The following is a 5,569-nucleotide window of genomic DNA, read 5'->3' as shown; positions in this document are numbered from 1 at the left end:
CCTGTGTACAGCTCAGATCTACTTCTTTATAGGGGTTATTGATCTTTTGTACAGTGGTTTTCAATAACAATATAGCAGTATTAGCTAGTGGTAATGGTAGTGGTCATGGTGTTGCAGAATTATAAGTCCCTTGTATGGTGGTGTTATTAGTAATACTGGTCTATGTATAGTGGCTTAGTGAGGTGGGGGGGGGGGCAATACTGCAAGCTGTGTAAGGGGCCCCAAATTTTCTGATGCCAGCCATGGGCGGTGGTGTTATTACTCACCAGGACAATGGTGGCATTTCTGCTCCTGATACTCCTGCTCCTGAAGTGACACTGGTTGCTGGTGCTGGTATTCCAGCTGGGAACTACGCCCTGGCATCACAAACACAAGGGGTTAATTCCATCTGCCCCCAAGGCCAGTATTCTGTCCAAGTTCCACTCAAATTCTGCAAAACTGCTTTTCTGTGCGGGATTTGAACAGAATGGCAGAAATTCCACCATGTGAACATAGCCAGAGGGTGGGGTCCTCGAAGAAGTACTCCTATGCCCCAGCCTTCTGAACATCTGGTTCAGAAGGCTTGGAGCAGTGGCCGCGGTTGCAACGTCACATCAATGGACATTAATGGAGGGGGTGTGGCCATGACGGCAATGGAGGGGGCGTTGCCTTGACAGCAATGGAGGGGGCATGGCCGTGACGTCTCAAGGGGGTGTGGCCGTGACACTGCTCGAAGCCTTCTGAACAGGATGTTCCCCTTTAAAGGGGAACTCCGGTGGTAAATTTTTTTGACTACATGGCATCTTCTTTGCAATATACATGTGTTATATGTTTTGGCAGCATGTGTGGGTTTTTCTTACCTGTTTGTTTGGCAGGAAGTTGTGTAGTTCAGAGGGTTTTCTTTTACTGTTGTCCACAGTTCTGAGTCTGTTGTGGACAAGATGTCACAGCTTTTTTTTTTTCTCTGTCTGCATTAGAGGAATAAGCCACGCCCCCTCATCCAGCTGAGTACACAGCTCCTCCCCCCCCCGCTCTGTATTCTAAGGACGCAGGTCTGCACAGGAGAAGGACCTCACAGAGGAGATAAGAGTTATCTGAAGGGGAGGATGAGGAGGTGCCCGGGCCGGGGATGTATGGAGGCAGGGGAAGAAATCTCATACTGGGAATGATCTCTATGGGGGAGATTTATCAAAACCCGTGCAGAGGAAAACTTGCCCACTTGCCCATAGCAACCAATCAGCTTGCTGCTTTCATTTTTCACAGGCCTTCATAAAAATGAAAGCAGCAAGCTGATTGGTTGCTATGGGCAACTGGGCAAGTTTTCCTCTGCACAGGTTTTGATAAATCTCCCCCTATATGTGAAGGGGGAGGGGGGGACTCCTGAATGACACATGCTGGGAGTTGTAGTCCCTGTTGTGTGTGTGTGTGTGTGTGTGTGTGTGTGTATGCTAGTGTTTACAAACCAGTGTGCCTCCAGCTGTTGCAAAACTACAACTCCTAGCATGCCCAAAGGCTTTCAGGAGACTACAGAGGCAGCATGCTGGTGTTATACCACAAACTGAAGACTTGGAGTTGTAGTCCCTTTTGTGTGTGTATGCCAGTGTATCCCAACCAGAGCTGATTATATTAGTGTGCTGTGTATAAGGGGGCTGACCCGGGAAAATAGTAGGATGGGTAAAGGGCAGAACAAAAAAAAAAAAGGAGCCGCCCCCAAACCAGCAAGGCATGTGGCATGCTGGGATTTGTAGTTTTCAGCACAGCAAGAAACAGGAAATAGAAGCAAAGATAGGAAAACAAAGTGGGGGATAAAAAGACAACAAAGAACGGAAATAGAGTAGGCTAAACAACAAGAAGAGAAATGAAACAAAACAAATGGGGTAAGTCACAAACGGAAAAACACGTTGACCACCAGAGTACCCCTTTAAGGTCCCTAGTTCCTTTATGACAAGAGCACTACTATAAATGGAATATTATAGCCGGGGGCCCTGTTCCTTATTTTGCACTTGGGTCCAGGAGACACCAGTTACCCCACTGGTCAGGTAGTCAGTAGTGTGCTGGTCTCTGATGACAGGCTTGCTGTCTGTTTCCAGTAGTAACCGGCAGAGATACTGACTCTGTCCAGCTTCAGGTGCATGTGGGTCCATAGGTGGGCCACTTGTCTGACCCAGCCCTCAGTGTAAAGGGGCACTCCGCTGGAAAACATTTTCTTTTCTTCTTGAATTTCCTTTCTGTCTGACCACAGTGCTCTCTGCTGACACCTCTGTCATTTTTAGGAACAGTCCAGAGTAGGAGAAAATCCCCATGGCAAACCTCTCCAACTTTCGGACACCAGTTGATTTAAAAATAATGTTTTCCAGAGGAGTACCCCTTTAACAAGCATACTTACCTAGATCATCTACCTTACCTAGAGCATACCTACCTAGATCTTCTTAGGCTTCATAACCCAATAGGTCCAGTACAAAATAAAAGCACAGAGTCCATTGGTTGCTATGGGCAGCAGACCCCTTTTCCTTTGGACCAGCTTTGCTAAATCAGCATATTACACTTAGTAGAGCCCAGAGGACCCCTGTAACACATCTACAGTGACCCCCCCTCCCCCGACCTACGATGGCCCCGACATACGATCATTTCAACATACGATGGTCTCTCAGAGGCAGCATCAACATACGATGCTTTTGTATGTCGGGCCCATCCCATAAACGGCTATCCGGCAGCGCAGACTGCTTCAGCTGCCACCGGATAGCCGTTTACGGTGCCCCGTGTGCTCCGCTGACGATCACTTACCTGTCCTCGGGGCTCCGGCGCGTCCTCTTCGGGGTCCCCTCCATCGTCGGCGCTCTATCGTCGTCATCACGTCGCTGCGCACGCCGTCCCGTCATCCAATAGAAGCGGCGTGCGTAGCAACGTGATGGCGGCGACGGAGAGCGAGGATGCCGGGGAAGCAGATTCCTTGCCGGAGCATCGGGGACACCCCGGGGACGCGGCGGCAGCGATGGAAGGCGACATCCAGGGCAGCGGTGACGAGCGGTGACGGTCCGGAGCGGCAGGGACACGTGAGTATAACCTCGAATACCAGTGGTCTTCAACCTGCGGACCTCCAGATGTTGTAAAACTACAACTCCCAGCATGCCCGGACAGCCATTGGCTGTCCGGGCATGCTGGGTGTTGTAGTTTTGCAACATCTGGAGGTCGGCAGGTTGTAGACCACTGTCCTATACTTTACATTGCACCGATCCCTCAACATACGATGGTTTCAACAAACGATGGTCCATTTGGAACGGATTACCATCGTATGTTGAGGGACCACTGTAGTACAGGATCATCTTCCATCCATTGATGCGGAGTGCCATGCCCAGGGCCGCTGTGCAGCTGAGCTCTCCTCCTCCGGTCGTGTCGGCCTTATCGATGAGTTTCATTTGTTAATCTGGATCCGGCCCGAGTTCCTCCAATGACACAACCCCCCGTCCATATTGGATTGTCATTACTGTGTAGCCCGGGGCTGGGCCTCAGCTGGGCCATTCTTATGGGTGCAGAGGCTTTTCTGTGGGTACGACAGCCCAACCTCTGGGCCGACATTTCATCCGTATTACCGTATAGATATCGCAGTGGATAAAAGCTACTACCAAGGGCCAGATTTTCAGGATCTTTTAACCTTTGCATTGCTGCTGATAAAATATAGCCAGGTGCATAGCCGTGGGGGTGAGGGTCATAACTTGGATCCTAGTGGCCTATGCAGCCTTACTACCACCCACACAGGACGCCATAACGGCTAGGTCTACACTTGTTGTTGTTTTTTTTTTTTTTTTGCAAAAACGCCCCAAATACTGCACAGAATTTTTTTCGACGATTTAAGTGAAGTTAGGCTGGGTTCACACCACGTTTTTCAAATACAGTAACCGTATACGGTTTTCCGCAAAAAAACGTATCCGACCGTATCCGAAATCGTATGCATAGAGAATGCATTGTAGACCGTATTCCAAATGCTGTGTACGGTTGCATCCGTTTGGCCTCGGATACGGTTTTGTCGATTTTTCAACCGTGGGCAAAAACGCTGTCGACCACGTTTTTACCTCCGGTTGGAAAACCGTATGCGAACCGTATGCGTTTCTTTTAACATTGTTGCCTATGAGAACCGTACACAGAATTTCAGAATACGGTTGCACGCGGTTTTTCTAATCCGTTTTTTGGAGTTGACACATGCGCAGATTGGAATTTCAATAGAACAATAGTAACTTTATTAAATTGCTGGAAAACTAATTCCAACAAAATAGCAAAACCGTTGGCAAAAACTGATGCAAACGGATAGATACGGTTGCATCCAGTTTTTTCCATACGTTTTTTAGTGGAAAACCGTATACGGTAACCGTATTTGAAAAACGTGGTGTGAACCCAGCCTTAGCCAGATATAGCCAGTTATAAAGGATTTTTCAAACGTCAAACAACATGGCGAATTTTTCACCCATCTTTGGCGTTTTTCTTTGGTTTTGGGCTCAATGGCAGTTGTTCGTTTTTTGTAATTTCTCTCCCATAGTAAGAACACTTTATTGTATCTTTTTTATTTTTATTTTTTTAAATCAGAGAAAAAACAAACAAAAAAAAACTTTTTTTTAAAATCAACTGGTACTAGAAAGTTAAACAGATTTGTAAATGACTTCTATGTAAAAATCTTAATCCTTCCAGTACTTATCAGTGCTGTATACTACAGAGGAAGTTCTTTTATTTTTGAATTTCCTTTCTGTCTGACCACAGTGCTCTCTGCTGCCACCTCTGTCTGTGTCAGGAACTGTCCAGAGCAGGAGAGATTTGCCTCACGGACTCAGGTGTCAGCAGAGAGCACTGTGGTCAGACCGACAACTTCCAACTTCCTCTGGAGCATACAGAAGCTGATAAGTACTGGAAGGATTAAGATTTTTTTTAATAGAAGTAATTTACAAATATGTTTTACTTTCTGGCACCTGTTAGTTTGAATTTTTTTTCCCCAAAGGAGTACCCCTTTAAATTATTTTCTCCTACTCTGCACAGTTCCTAACATAAACAGAGGTATCAGCAGAGAGCACTTTGGTCAGACAGGAAAGGACTACACAACTTCCTCTAGAGCACACAGCAGCTGATAAGGAAGGGTGATTTTTTTGAAAAAATAAAATAAAATGGATTATCCCTTTAAAGAGGTCCCATGCCTAGAAGTACAGAACAGCTTATAGCCTATCCATAGGTTGTGGCCTCCTGCGATGTCCTGTACGGAAACCCCGGCTCTCCCCCAGAGCAGCGCGTTACGACCCCGGCCTAAAGTGGGGGCTGCCATGCCACCTCCATATATCTCAATGGGAGAACTATTCGGCCACAGCAGTCGGACCCCCAGCAATCTAAAACGTAACCCCTATTATGCGTATAGGGTATACGTTTTTTTTGTACTTCTAGGCATGGGACTTCTCCTTTAACTCCTTGGGGACGGAGCCCATTATAACCCTAAGGACGGGAGCATATTTTGCAATTCTGACCACTGTCACTTTAAACATTAATAACTCTGGGATGCTTTTACTTTTCATTCCGATTCCGAGATTGTTTTTTCGTGACATATTCTACTTTATGT

Source organism: Hyla sarda, chromosome 8, assembly GCF_029499605.1.
Source record: "Hyla sarda isolate aHylSar1 chromosome 8, aHylSar1.hap1, whole genome shotgun sequence".
NCBI classification, from domain to species: Eukaryota; Metazoa; Chordata; class Amphibia; order Anura; family Hylidae; genus Hyla; species Hyla sarda.
This window is presented reverse-complemented; position numbering follows the sequence as displayed.